The sequence below is a fragment of the Taeniopygia guttata genome, chromosome 5 (genome assembly GCF_048771995.1).
Source record: "Taeniopygia guttata chromosome 5, bTaeGut7.mat, whole genome shotgun sequence".
NCBI lineage: Eukaryota > Metazoa > Chordata > Aves > Passeriformes > Estrildidae > Taeniopygia > Taeniopygia guttata.
In genome coordinates this window covers 16,851,211-16,866,246 of record NC_133030.1, presented here as the reverse complement: position 1 = coordinate 16,866,246, position 15,036 = coordinate 16,851,211, and the positions used below count along the sequence as shown (strand labels likewise).

The following is a 15,036-nucleotide window of genomic DNA, read 5'->3' as shown; positions in this document are numbered from 1 at the left end:
TCATTTGCCCATTCCTGCCCTGCAGTGCACTGTGAAGTGCAGACATGTGTGTATGGCATGGGGGAGAGATGTCCTTAAACTTTCCTTTATTTTATACCCCTTCTAGCAAAATGTGTTTAATTTTCATGGTCTAGTTAAGACCATGATGAAATATTATCTAGCAGAGTTTTTAAAGTGCTTAAAAGTCCTTGAATAATATCACTTTCATATCATATTGGTAAGGAAAGTAAGCTCAACATTGATCACTGGCTTAAAAATTGTAAATTCAAACTGTCCTTGACCCTTTCCATTCTTTTTAAGGTTGCAAGATAGTTATGAATCATCCTTCAATATATAAAAACCTTAATAAACCAGTAAGTAATTTGAATATCTAACTTCTGTATTTTTCTGCACCAGAGGTCTGTTTCTATATTGCAAATAAGCACTGCACACCTCAGATAAACAAGAAAGAGCCATGGGAAAAATACAAAAAGACTTCCAGTAGGATCAATACAATGGAGTTATTTTCAGCAACACTCTAAGAAACTTGAGGGGGCTTTTGTTCATATTCCATCCTCAGTGCAGTTTAATGTGCTTCTAAGGGATATCTTTTACTATGAATACACTGCCCTGCACTTTCCTTTCTAAAGAAAAGACCAGTATTTTTGAGGGTTTTTTTTTCCGTTGTTAACTTGTTTTTGCAAAAGATAGCTTGATGATATCATAAAATATAAACGTAATCATTTGGTATTCTTGTCCACCCTGCTCATGGTGGGAGCTGGAATTCCATGGCAGTTCCCAGTGGGTCAGCTCAGGTGAGCAGAGCACACCGAGCCAGGAGCTCATTTATTAGGCATTCAAGGAGAAAAATCCACAAATACTCAGTTTTTCTTTTTAGGAGTTTGGGACACTGCAGTCCACCCTCCCCATATTCACCCACCCTATAGATTACTGTGTCCAATATCTGGTGTGCTATGCTCTGTTCCTGAAATTGTGGAAATATCCACCATAAGTGGAAAACTTGCACCCCAAAGGTAACTGTGATCATCCTTTTGCTACTAGCATTTAATGATGGTTTCATATTTAGAGGGAGACTTATTCTCTCCATTGCAAACTAATTTCTTTTAATTGATTTTTGAAAACTCTTGCTTTTCTGTACTTCCTTGTGTTTTCTCAGCATGACTGAATGAAAAAGCGCTTTGTGCCAAAATGCTGAGCAGGGAAGATGGCTCTATTTCTCTCCTGTGAAATGTTTGGTGTGGGTATCACAGGTCTGCTTGAGTGCAGTGTTTCACAGTGCCTTGCTCCAGCGTTTATTTTGTGCTTGTTATGGGGGCATGAGCCTGGTGGGGAGACATGAGCTGCAGTATCTGACAGTGTGACAGTGGAAGGTTTGGTGGGAAAGTCACCAGTGACTCTGTGACAATGCTCTTTGTTTATTCAGATTATCCAGTCTGCACTTGGATAACCAGCAGGTTATCCAAAGTATGGGAGAAGTACATCCTGCTCCTGCTGCTGGCACTGGTGTTTTAGCTGACATGAGGTAGATGTCCTCCATCATGTGTCCCTCCCCCTTTTCATTTGAAAAGTGATGATACATGATCTCCATCAGGGGAAAGGATATATATTCATCATCTCTAAGCTGTTAATCTAATCTTTCCAAAGTAAGGATTTTGTGGGTAATTTCTGGACTGGCCTTGGCCTAGAGAGCTGCAAGAGGAGCCATGTGGTTTGATCTGACTATCTGCTGATCAAAGGAAAGTCCTTGCTTTCTGTATTCTGGATATATTTCCAACCAAAAACCTAGGAGTGAAAAAAGACATTTGTCATTGCTCTGAAAGTCCTAGGTCTCTTTCAGCTCAAAACACTTCCCAGAGCAAGTAGCTCCAAAGTTTACTTGAAGAATGTGATTGTAATACAGAGGTGGAAAACACAGGATTTTCACACTAGGTATGTTCAAAGCCAGTTCCTGCTTGAACAGCCTTTTTTCCTTTATATGCGTGCACACACGTTTGAGCAATGAAGAAAACTGAGGCACAGAAGTCTGCCCATGTTACCCACTCTTAGTTCAGCAGGAATGCCAGGAATGAGTTTTATGTCAAGTCACAGATAAATTTGTCCCCCTATCTCTCCCATAGTTGCTGCTTTTTCTTGCTCTTTTGTGTAGGGGCTGTCTGTGTGTACTGGGATGCCCGTGACCTATCCCTTCCCACTGTGGCATGGCCATGGGGGATGGATTGTCAGGGAGAGAGGGAGCACAGCCCCACGGGGTGGCATAAGCAATGGATTGGATTCTGAGCATTGTTAGTAGCGTGACAGGACCTGCAAAATTAATATGCTAGCTGGAAGGTACAAAATGTAGCTCTGTTCTTCCTTTAGGCTCTGACTCTTCTCAGGGCAAAGCAATGCCTGCAAAGAAATGTTTCTGGTGTTGCCTGTCACTCCTGGGTGTATTGCCTGAAGGAGGCAGCCTGTGTAAGAAACAGGTGAGCTGCAAAGGGCAGCAGACTGTGTCTTCCCAGCAAAGTCTAGTGTCCTGAGAGGACCCTTAGAACTTGTTTTTTGCTGTGTCTAAGCTAAGAAATTCAAAATTTACAGGCCAGGCTCTAATGGTGCAGAACTTTTCTGACTTGCTTGACATAGTGTTTAATAAAATTATCATTGTTGGAGGTTTCTGTCCTTGCCCACCCCCCCCCCCCCCCCCTCAGTTCTATTTCATCACATTTCATCACTTTAATTCCTACTGTTCTGATACAGAGCCAGATGAATTGAAGATGTTAATGGTGGGGTTTTTTTGGGTGGTTTTTTTTGGGGTTTTTTTTGGTTTGTTTTTGTGCAAAAGGAGTGTTGTGTCCTTTAGTGGACTCTTCCTACCCTCCTGCCTATTGCTCTCTGATCTGCAGGGCCAAGCAGAGCTAGCAGCAGCCAGGCACTGTGCTCCAAGCTGCTGTTCACCACCCTCCCAGGAGAAATTTGAATTTGAATTAGGGTCCATGTTTCTGCTTGGATTTGTAGGTGCTGTCATGCAGTTCTGATCAATGTTGGGCAAGTTTGGGCTAAAGACCTGGTCACAGCTGCCTGTGTGTGCAGGTCGCAACCACTGTGTGAAAATTTGGCTGAGAAATGGTTACAACTGAGGGTACATGTGCATTTTGTTGCACACAGGGCAGGTCTTGGCTATGGTTAGAACTATTTGGGAGGAGGAAAATTGGTTTCATTGCCAGGTTTGAAGGGGACTTGAAAGGGTTTCTGTAAAATTAAAGGTCTCTACTGTGCAGAGTCTTCGATTAATGAGCTCACTGAGGAATCATAGCTGCAATAATTGTAATTGGAGGCAGAGATTTGCTGATGAGTCACCTTGTTGGGGCTGTCTTGACTGCCCTCCTTGAGAAAGTGGAAATCTGGAAGAGAGGAATCTGTGTGACCTGTCAGTACCAAGCTGGCAGTAGGAATTGGCACAAGCTAGACCCTGCTGTTGGAAAAAGCCTGGAGAATCAGCACAGTCCTTTGTGCTCAGTTGGTGCTAGTTCAGGTCACAGGTGTGTGGAAGTTGTATCCGAAGGGGAAAAAGCAAACCAATAAATATGATTTCAGCATGGAGTGTGGTAGAAGTGAGAACACCAGGGACTGGCAGGCAGCTTTGTCCTTCAGAGGCCCCTTAGATTTCAGAAGTTTTGAGTGTGATCATTTGGAGCTTGCAGATTCCAGTTGTAGTAGGAAAACAGTCCTGGTTTTTGACTTTTCATGTAAATTTGATTATGGGTTTCTGTGAAGAGCACATGTAGCTCCTGCATTGAAGCATGCATTTGTAAAGTTCAATAGAAGCATGATCTGGTTGTTCCTAAATTTTTGTGGGAAACTGGAGGGAGATGAGGAAACTATTGGGATTTAGTAGATGAGCTTGGGGGAAAAAAGACATGTGCAACTGAAAGGCAAAGAAGTTTGACTCAGTTTTTCAGGCTTCAGTGGAGCTGCTCTTTCTTTTCTTAATAGTCTCTTGCTTTGAGCTTTTCCAGAGTTACTGTTTAATTTAATCCATTGTTATACAGAAAATTGAATAGTAAGTGAAAATTTTCAAAATGTCTTTGACAAAACTTTAGGAAGTTATTTTTGTCTGTATCCCAAGGGTAAACCCCTCGAGTCCCTGATGGAAAGAGTGTAAAAGCTTCAGGCAGTGATAACTTTCTGCATGTCTGGTATCTGTTTTAGCCAAAAAGGGAAGAGCTAGGGCCCCTTTTGGAAAGTTATAGCTATCTATGCACTAATAACTTGCTGAATACTCACAGGTTTTTCAACCTATAAAGTAAATTTTCTGATAATAATTTCTTTGAGGATTAGAAACCTGGAAAGAATAATATGTTCTGACACAGGGTTCTTGGATGACACTTAAATTTAAAATAACATTATATTGTAAATGGTTAAGAATTAAAGAAACAACCAATTGGTAATGTAGGCCTTGAGCAAAGTACAGTATAGGAAGCACTGAAAAATGTTTCTCTGCATGATTAAGAGAGTCTGGTTTGCTGTTTGATTTATTGGCTGGCTGAATGAATTCATTAATTGTGTATGACTACTTTTACTTCTGGGTGGTCATTTTTCATTTCAAATTTCATTACTGAATGAGCTTTTCCTGGGGATGTTCTTATCATCCAAAATAAAATACATGAAAATGTTAGGGAGGCTCAGCCCTTCCTTTTTATATCAGTATTTTTCATACCATGGTTTTACCAACTGCAGAAAAAATCACCTTAGGCAGTACCTTTGGTTTTGTGCTCATTACCTGAACACCAAAAGATTTCCTTTTACTGCAATGCAGTCCATGTTCCATGTTATGATTTTCAAAAGAGTGGTATGGAACTAGAAACCCTCTTTTTTAATTAGATGGTGAAGAATGAGACAGGCACTTGTTTCTGAAACATTTCAGGTGTTTCAGATGTCAGCATTCAAACATCCTTGTGACTACTTTTGTAGAATGGGAGCTCTGGCTGTGGAGCTCAGTGGGAGGTAAGGATAGGTAACATTTGCGAGAAATCAGACAACTTAGGGAGAGATGCTGAACATCTTGGCTTGCAGTTTGAACATGGGTTTTTTTTATAGGAAGGACTCATTTCCTGGACAGCTTGCAAACAGTATGGTCTGCAAACACTCCTCTCTTCAAGGATCTTCAGGCTTTTAGATGCAGGGAGAAGAAGCATTTCAGGAAGCATGTAATGCCACCACTGTCTGCAGCTAGGGATGCTGTTCCAGGGAATGGTGCATCTCCTGGAAGGCAGCTCAGCAGAACTTCAGTGGCCTTGCTGGCCCTTCCAGCCAGAGAGCAGCAGTCTCTGGGTGGGCCTTGGGTCCAGAAGGGCAGTGGGGTTGGATATAGCTATTAGGAATTCATTTAATTCTCAAGCATTCTCCTTAAAGTGAGAAAAAAAAAGAGTGTAGGGAAATCCTCATGTTCTTTTCTTTCTTAGCCCTCACCTTCAGGTTTTGTGTCTGCAAGTAGAACCTGCAGAGCTGTTAAAGACTAGAGAGTAAGGACTTTGTCATCCCATGTCTCCCCCAAAGTTTTGGCTCCATGCTGACCCCTCTTGTAATTGTGTAGCAGATGGGGTGGGTGAATCCCCATGTTGGCTTTGTGGCAGAAAAGGCTACTGTGATATTTTGACAAATCTGTTCTTGCCTGTGGGCTCTGACACTCCCAATGTTGCCTCATGTGTTTTCTGAGAATTATCTCTATGTAATACAAATAAAAGGCCTTGTGAAGAAAGAAGGTGAATGAGATAACTCTTACGCTCCTGTAAACATATGGATGTGATGAGCAGGAGCCTGGGTAGGAATTATTTTTCCTGCTAGCTGGCTTGGTCCCATTCAATACCAGCAAACCTGTGATTATTGATCTCTTACATAGTTTATTTTGTCTCTACTTTTACAATACTAATACATATCTGTAATGTCAAACTCTAATTTACACCTTCTGTCCAAAATGGGAATAATAGCCCACACTTCTCTGTCAATCACTCTGTCAGGACTGAATGTAGAGAGATAGAGCCTAGTGAAATATGATTATTGCTGTATATATGATGTCTGTGGTTATTTTATTATGTGTAAGAATAAAGTCTGTAGTGCAAAGGGTGAGATTTGTATTACTTTGTCTGAAGTCATCTGCTGATTACTAGTTGTAATTTTTTTCCCAGATGGATTAAGCAAGCTTTACCTTGGTAGTCATGTACATAAATAGCAAAATACAGCAGAGACATTGAGGATGAAACTGATCTGAACCTGGCTGATAAACACCGTGACAGTGCCATCCTATTTTTGTCCAGAGCTTCCTCCTGCTCCAGGGTCTGTAAAGTGACCTTCTCTCCATAATTTAGGATGCATACTATTTGAACAAACACAGCAATGATTCTCACTGGCATAGAGCTAATCAGGGTAAGTTTGAGTCAAAACGGGATTGTCCTCCCAGCAAATAAATGTATCGTGTAAAGTTAGTTTCAGCAGATGAACCCAGCATCTGGCCTTGAAGATCATGCAAATTGGTCTGTTCTGGGTGACAGGATTAAGGCTGGAAATGTCAAATCTTCTTTTGGGGAACATATTTAGCCTGTTTGTGAATATATCTCTGTGTTGCATATAACTCACAAACACAGATGTGTGCACACATATAAAGAAAGCTCAAATTTGTGAGATCTAGGATATGGGGTTGGGTTTTTTTTTTTCATTAGTATTGATGTAGCTTTGTTATAAATGAATACTCTGCTGTTCTGATGGTATTGTCTCTGTATAACGTGAGCTGAGCTGTTCCTTGCAGCACAAGGTCCCCTTCACTCCGTGATGCTTCTGGCCTGGAGCAAAGCTGGAACATAGCAGCAAGGGGCGCATGTCCCTCCTGTCCCCTCCTGTTACCCAGGCCTCTGGCTGCTTGTTTGCTGAGAAGTGTTTGATTCCTGCTTTGGGGTGAAGGAGAAGGACATTAGTGAGACAGCATGGCTTTCAGTCCAGGGAAGTTGGGTAAATTAATCATATTCTGTAGCTCAGTCTTGATACAACCAGAATTGACCCTTATCAACAAAAAGCCCTGTTTAATGTCTGTTATTTTCCACTCTTCTCCAAAGAGCAGCCTTGACACCCTGCAGGATATCAGCCACACTCTTAAGGACTCAAGCACTCAGATTTTTGTCTCAGTTCTAGGCAATGTATCTGTGCAGTGAAACACTTGACTGCATTAGGGACATCTCTAGAAACTTGAGCATCTTTAGGGATGTCACATCCTGCAGCCAGAATGTGGTGAGTCAGCACCAAGGATAGCAGAAGTTCAGTTACTTCCTCCTCTTCACTGCAACTGCAGCATCTCACTACATACAGTTCCCTCCTGTTGAGTAACTTCTGATGTCAGTTCTTTTTTTAATATTTATTCAGTTGGAAGATGTCTGTAATTTTGGAGTGTTTATGAGGCTCCTTTTCTTAATGTCATCATATTGGAAGATCTATAGAAATGGTAAAGATGTTGGCCTTGGCATAATGCTGTACCTTCCAAGGTTTGTTATGATGTTAGGTGAGTTGCACCCCCTCAAAGTCAGAGTATTGGAAGGAAAAATTATATTTAAAAAATACAACAGATTATCTTCAAAATGGCCAAAATCTGTGTCAGAATGGAGCCTTCAAAAATATCTGCCATATAAGGAGTAGTTTTGGAGCTCTTTTGGATTGTTTCTGGATAACTTATCACCTAATCCTGTGTGAAAAAAGGAGAGAGACTGGGCTTGACTTCAATTCCTGTGCATAGAGGGGTGACTTAATGACAGTTTGCTTTGTGTTGTGGGAGGCAAGTCAGATTTATAATGTTTTGTTTGTTGTTTTTGTTAATTGGCATTTCTGTTACAATCTGTCTTTTTACATGCCAAAATAAGTTGCTAACATTTATTTTAAAACAAAAGAAAAAATCTTCAAAATCCCTGCTCTGTGCTGTAAATGATATGTTTTTGAAAAGACTCCTATTTCTGCTCCTTTTTCTTTTCCTTTATTGAAGTTCCTGGCCAAAGCTGTGTGTTTTGATAGTTTAGTGCTGCTGTTAGTGGATTTCTGTCCAGGAAAACTGCAGACACAGGGATCTCACTATTCATAGGCAGGTAGGAACACAACAAGCCACATGCTGCCTGCTCCAGGAGGGCTGAATTGCAGCCAGTGGTGCTCAGTGGTGGGTCCAGAAGGATGACAGTTCTGATCTTGTGTTCCCAAAGCTCAAGGCAGAGCTTGCTTCATCATGGGAATTTAGGCAGAGTGATAAGAGGATCAAAGAGAGGAAGAACAAGGAGGAGCCCACATTGTTAACTAAAATTACTTTAGTTTTTTGTTTAAAAATGAACTTAGATAGTTGTTAAAATTGTAGGGTCACAGGAACAAAATACACCGTGAAAAATGAGATTACACTGTTAAACTATTTCCTTGCAGTGACCACTTGTGGGCTTCTCTGCATCTCTACAGACAGGCTTGAAAGCTGTAAGAAATTTATTTGTGAACTTGAGGTAGGCCAAACAATGGTGTGTCCCTGGGGTGGAAGCCCATATTTAGTAAATATCTGAACATTTTGGAGTTTAGATATTTATTATTGTGTTTCAATGTGTAACAGTTACAGTTTTGTCCTCTCTCATGCTTTTAATTTTTGAACTGGAGCTGCAGCACACTTTCAAATGCCTATGCTATGGGTTCCATGCAATTTTCAGGAAGAACCCTGTGTACAAAAATGATGAAGATTTAACTCAGTGCTGCCTTTCACTCTGCAAGTGTATGGAGGGGAAAGGAGGAGGAAGTGAAAATTGCCTCCAAGTTCAGCTGGAATAAGCAGCATGGCCTTGAACTGACAAAAGCTCAACGTCTGAGAGACAGCACACAATGGAAATAATGAAATATCAGCAATGAGTGTCTGCTCTGTAATTGCACTCAGTCTTGGCACTGATTTTCTTTATGTGACCCTAAATATTTCAGCTGTGTCTGAGACTTAGCAGCATTTCCTACTCTTCCACACACCTCCCTCTTGGGAGATTAGTAGCCACAGCATATTGGTCATCACCATTTGATTGGGACTTGCCTTTTCTCTCTTGTGCTTCACTTTTCTTGTGCAGCTTCAGTTGTGTTCATCCAGCAAGTCAATGGCCCAAGAACCAGGGCAAGCTTCTAGAGGAGCCTCCAAGATTTTTACAGATCTCAAGTAATTAGATGACTGCATGTTTCTGTATCCCCAAAATCAAATAGGTCTCCTTAATTGGAGATAATGTCTTTGACTGGATGAGAATAACAAGAAAACAAAATGTAATAACACTAACATTGCAAGGACCTCCTTGTTTACAAGCTGCATTTAGCTTTCTTTATTCTTTCATCAGGTCATTTTTCCCAGAAGTGAATCCCTGAGGTTTTGGTTATAAGAGTTAGTTATAGGCAATGAAGATGCCTGATTTCCAAGAGCCGGAGGAGCCTGTCCTAAAGTTCTAATCCTTTATTGAGTCTCACCAGGAATAACTTATTACTCTCTAAAATGCTCATTTAACTCTGGCTGCATCTCATCCTGAACTCAAATCAGGCATTTTGTGTGTGTACTGCCTTTCATGCACACCTGTTGGTCAACACAATTATCTCTCCATCACACTTCTTCATAGAGATGGGTTTATTTATTAAGCATTTGTAGCAGCCTGTATTCTTAACTCCCTTTCCTGTGTTTAGTTATGGTATTCTTGTTTTCAAAGAGACTAGTGGAGATAGAGATTTGTTCTTCTGTTTTGTAAATTGTGTGTTTTGCACTCCCTGTGCAAACTTGCTTACTGGTATGATACACCTGGGGGACAACAGCTTTTCTTCTTCACTGTTCCAGTTAACTTCATGGGCTAATGTAATTTAACACAAAGGTAATATCTTACATGGCACATAAAGAGATAACATGATTTTGAATCCTCCTTCTCTGGTTTTTATTTTGGAATGATTCTTGTTTTTGTAAAACCTTAGTTGCCAACTTTAGTTCCAGTACTTGTATGAAAGTCAAGTGCATTTTGGCTACTTCAGTGTAAAGCCTAACTTTTCCTAGCTCAGATTTAAAACAGTTTGTACCAAAGCAAAAATATGTCCCTTGATATCTTGTCTTGTCTGTGGGCTTCATTATGGTGATGTATGTCAGTAGGGTGTTCCAGAGTACTGTAGAACTATTTTTTGTCTAGATCCAAGGATCAAATTTTCCACTTGGATATCACCCTTGTATGTAAGCAAATACTTTTCTTAAATTCTTTAATATCCAAAGGAAAACTCAGACCTCTCTAAAATGGGAATAAGGAAACTTATAAATAAGATTGACAAAAGGGTCAATGAGTGTGGAGGTCACAGAAGCCTGATCTTAGTTTTGTAAAGGTTTTTCTGTACTGCCAAAAGGGAAAAGCAAGAGCACAATTGTTTTTATTGAATCTCTCTTTAAAAGGGTCTTCTTTTTTGATAAGTGACTCTGACACACATTCAAAGTGAAACTCGCTGTCTCAACCTCATGGCAGAACAAAGGCCAGCAGATGTAATTACTAAATTCTTGAGATTCAAGTATTGGAGAAATCACCAGAGTTAGCAAGGGCAGTACATTTAATTGCTTGCAAAGGTTATAGGTGCATTTGCTTCTCTGATTGGAAGGCTGGAATTCAATTTAGAGTAATGCAGGATGTGACCTTGTAAAGCTCAGTGCAGATTATGATAGGCATGTGAGGGTGTGGGGTCTTCCAGCTCTGCTCAGAAGGAAAGGAGACTGTGAGCAGCCCATCTGCCTGTAAGAGTCGAGAGAAAGTTGAGCCTGTTGGTTGCAAAATGTACATGTTCAGGTAGAGATCAGCCTGGAAAAGGGAAAGATGGTTGTGTTTTACCTTTCTTTATGGTAATACTTGAGGGTAATTGCTTTAGCTAAATCCTTCAGCTCTAAAGGACAAAAGATCTCTCAATGTGAGGGGATTTGGGTAGGAAACAAATGGGAATGGTGATGGAGGGGGTAGGGATTGAAGGAGAAGACATCTAGTGTCTCTCACTGTTGAGATGCTGAGATGTTGGTATCAGCCTTTAGTAGTCTCCTCTCTGTTCAGTTACAGCTATAATTCCTGGTCTCCACTTTTTCTCTCTGGCCATGTTTAATTTCCCCTGTCCTTGAAGAAAAAGGAACAATATCTTAAATGTTTAGCCATTTTTTTTTCCTTCCTTCTTTGTAAAGGTTATCATTGCCCATAATCTCTCTCAAGCAGCCGCTGGCTTGTATGCACGGCACCTTGCTAGATGGCTGTAAATTTTTTACAAGACCACCACTGTTTTCAGTGAGCTAGAGAAGTTTAAATAACTATTCACACAGCAGGACTCCTCAAATATTCTCTGCTAACCTCTGACTTCAGATATTGTTTTTTTTTTTCCCCAGACTGTCAATTTTATCATTTATATTTTGTGTATCTGCTTATAGCTTATGCTTAGGGACCCTCATATTTTCCCCCTAGAAATGTGATTTGCCTAGACAACTCTAAAGGAGGAAACACCTGAGCTGTAATGGCCTGTATTTTGAAATATGGTTGCCTGCCCAATTCAACAGCCTGTACTTTCTCTGGTATTTTTCCTTTCCTTCCTCTGTGTCTTCAGATTTGCTATCATCAAGAGTTTTTAAAATATATTCACATTTCAGGCTTAAATATAAATTTAGATTAGCTACCATTTAATTAAGATAACATCATCAGGATAATTAATTTCCTAAGATGGAACAACTAAGCCCTTGTGATTTACAGCCTGTGCCTTGTGATTTTTTTGTTCTGCACTGGAAATTCATGCAGGAATGACATCAGCTTAGAGATGCCATGTCTGGTCACAGTGCCACCCCCATCTGACTCGCTGGTGGGAGAGAAGTGGGGCTGCCTGAGGCTGAAGCCATAGCTGGGAGAACACTTGACTGCATGGGAAGCAGCACTTTTCTGGAGCTGCTGTAAGCTCTGAGCTAAAGACTCATAAATTATTTTTCACTGTGGCTGTGGGGGGTGGGGGGCGGGGCAGGGGGGAAAGTACCATATATTTCATATATTTTAGCTGTGTTGCTCCCTAAGCTCCTAAAAAGCTCTTTGTGTGCCTCTACTTTGAGTTCAGTGAGGTAACCTACGCAGGAAAAACCAGAACAACTTTGTATGCATTCCACAGAGGTTTGCTCCTGGCAACCTTTGAAACAACTTATTAAAAGAAATATTTCTGCACTTGTAACTAATTGTGTAGGAAACAGACTTTGGTTAGCAAATGTGTTTTTATGAGGACAAGCTGATTCATGCTTTTCCTTCTACTTCATAATCTATACAGATGAATATTACTCTTATCCTTCCCATGCAACTCTTTTAGAAATATTTTATAGAAAAACAAAGTCATTTTTTTTAAAAAGTAACAGTAAATTGACTCAGTGACTTGAAAATTAATATTTTATTCTTGAATAAAATGTTGCATGAGGAAATGAAAAATCAAGACCCATAATAAATATAGCGGTTAAGGATTGGCCAATTGGAAGTTTTTATGTTTTAGATCCAAAATATACATTAGCTGTCGGAGAAATGGTTAGATGGATGTTTAGTGTGTGTGGATGGGATTTTTTTCTGGAGTTCTTGATTTAGCAGATGTACAGATGAAGTCTGTAAGATAATAGTGCTGAGCCAAGGCAAAGTTGCTGAGTACAGTGCTTTTTTTTTTTTTTTTTTTTAAACTTATGACTCATGGGTGAATCTAAACTAGAACTATGTTTAATACTAATATGAAATTCAAATGATGACTTTCATGGCAGACACTGGAAGTACATCTTTGGATAATCTTAAACCAGGCTTTTCTTTCCTCCTGAATGTTCTATCGTCCTTCAAACAGTAAAATTTTGCAGTGAAGAAAACTTCAGAAGAAACAAAATTGGCACCCTGGACCATATTTTTGACAAAATCAACAACTTTCTGCATTTGCTTTGTTTGCCACCACATGCCCAATTCCCACCAGTTCTCCAGTATTCAGTGACACTTAAGACTCTTAGCTTGCATCTCCAAACCCTCAGCATGTTCTTGTTTTTCCACTGGGCAAAAGCCTTCCTGCTCAGGTGCTGTGTAAACGCTTCACCTCTCTGCAATGCCCTCGTGCCCCAAGGGACAGTGGCTGCACCAGAGTGGCCTTGTTTGCCCTACCCCTGTGTGCCCAGCTGCTTTTGGCTGAGCACAGGCAGTGCTGCTCTGTGAGGTGTTCAGCTGTGCTCCTGGGCAGCTCTGATGCTGCTGTGTGCTCCCTCTTTGCAGGAAGGGAATAGGGGAAGCTCATCCCAGCACCCAAGCTAAAGCCAGGCCAGGACTGAAACCTCAGATGCTCTGCAGCTTTTTTAGCACAATCCATTCACCTAAAACTTGATGGGCTTCTTAGGTTATCCTGATGCATTCTAGAATGTGCTGTGCAGGCTCCATGGTGCCTTTGAGGAGGAGGTGAGGTCTGTAGTGTTAGCAGAGCCGTGCCAGTGCAGTCAGCATAATGGCTTTATTGAAGTCATTCAGGTGCCTGAGTGATTTCCAAGCAGGGATAGGCGGACTTCAAGGACAAGATAAGAGCATATCCTGAGCCCTTGCAATCAGTGACTTGAGCTGGTAACTACTAAACAACAAGTTAGGGAGTCTTGTTTATTTATTGTTATGTTTATTGGGTTTGTTGTTGTTGTGGTTTTTTTTATTGCTGTTTTGTTTTTTTTGTTTGTTTGTTTTTTTGCAGCAAAAGGCTGCAACTCCTCCTTTCTCCCCCCAGTCCCAGAGTCCTGTGAGAAGAGTTTGGAGGTATGGATGCCTGCCTGCAGTCCCTGCAAAAGGCAGCAGTGGATAGCTGCAGCTCCCAGCACCTCGGGCTGTGTTTGTGCCTGTTGTCTTTGGCATTAGCGGAGGGAGGGGACGTCAAAGTGCCACAGTTTGCTTCACACCGAGGGCTGCTTCTGAGGCAGGGAGGTAAAAAGGCAGGAAAGAGCTTTTCATGAAGATGCTTCCTCGGGCTAAACAAATGCTATCCTGTGTACTTCCCAGCTGAGGCTTAAAATAGAGATAATAAATTGATACATGTTGTGTTTTGTTTTTGAGCTGGTCTTCAGTCTCCAGATTGGCTTTTAAGTATCTTGTTGCTATGGAGAAGGAACAACTCTCTCTGTGCAGTGGGTGAGGAGAGCAGCGCTCCTCGCAGCGTGGTGCTGTGCTGCCTCTTCATCCTGCAGCTTTTTTTTCCCAAGGAAATACTGCTGTTACTGGTATGCTGCCTTTTGATCTTGTCTGTTCTTGTGATTGATTTCCTCCCCCCTTTTCCTCATGCCCTTTATGAATGCGCTTTCACCATCTCTGATTTTTATCTCCTCCGCTTTTTTTCTCAACGAGTGTTCCCTTCACTTCCAAAGGAAAATTAGGCTGCTAGCAAAGACTTATCCTCTCTCCCAAACACTTTCTTTTCTGTATTTGTGGTCAGTGGGAGATTTGCAGTGGGCACAGGAAAATTCTTTGCTACCAATACATGTTTCTCTTCCTTCATTATTTTTTTGGGGAGTGAAAATGAGCCTGCACTCTGGCTCTACACACACAGCAGAGACAAGGGGTGTTTCTGGAGGCTGCAGCAGCATTATGACTCCTTGGAGCAGCCGAGTGTGTGTCTGCACAGGCAGGCATGGCGGAAGCTGAACACGTCTGCTGTTCTGAGCGCGCTGCTGTGGCCCTGCTCCGTGTTGTTCCCTCACCTTGGGCTCGGTGCCCGGGCAGCGTGGGCTGCAATGCAGTTTGCTTACAGGTCATCTCCCCGATGATGAGATGGTGTCTGTCTGTGCTTGGGGGAGCCAGGAGGGAGGCCAGGCCCGGGTGGTGGCAGGGAATATAAATGCACAGCCCCATGTACCCCCCTGTCCTTGGGACGTCAGGGGAAGGAGCAGCTTGTCCAGCCCTGCTGTGTCAGAGCCCTGAGCTGCACATTTGGATGCATTTCTGAGGCTCTATCACTGAGAGCTTTTGTTTTTATGCTTTTGCTCCCCTGCTGCTAAGTGGGGAACCAGTT

The 15,036-nt window shown here is 41.5% G+C and overlaps 1 protein-coding gene across 15 annotated transcripts in view; it reads left to right on the top strand.

Annotated features, from left to right (window-relative positions):
* SERGEF (secretion regulating guanine nucleotide exchange factor) overlaps window positions 1-15,036 on the top strand; it is a 142,520-nt gene that overhangs the window by 102,354 nt on the left and 25,130 nt on the right. The gene's annotated exons all lie outside the window — the stretch shown is intronic.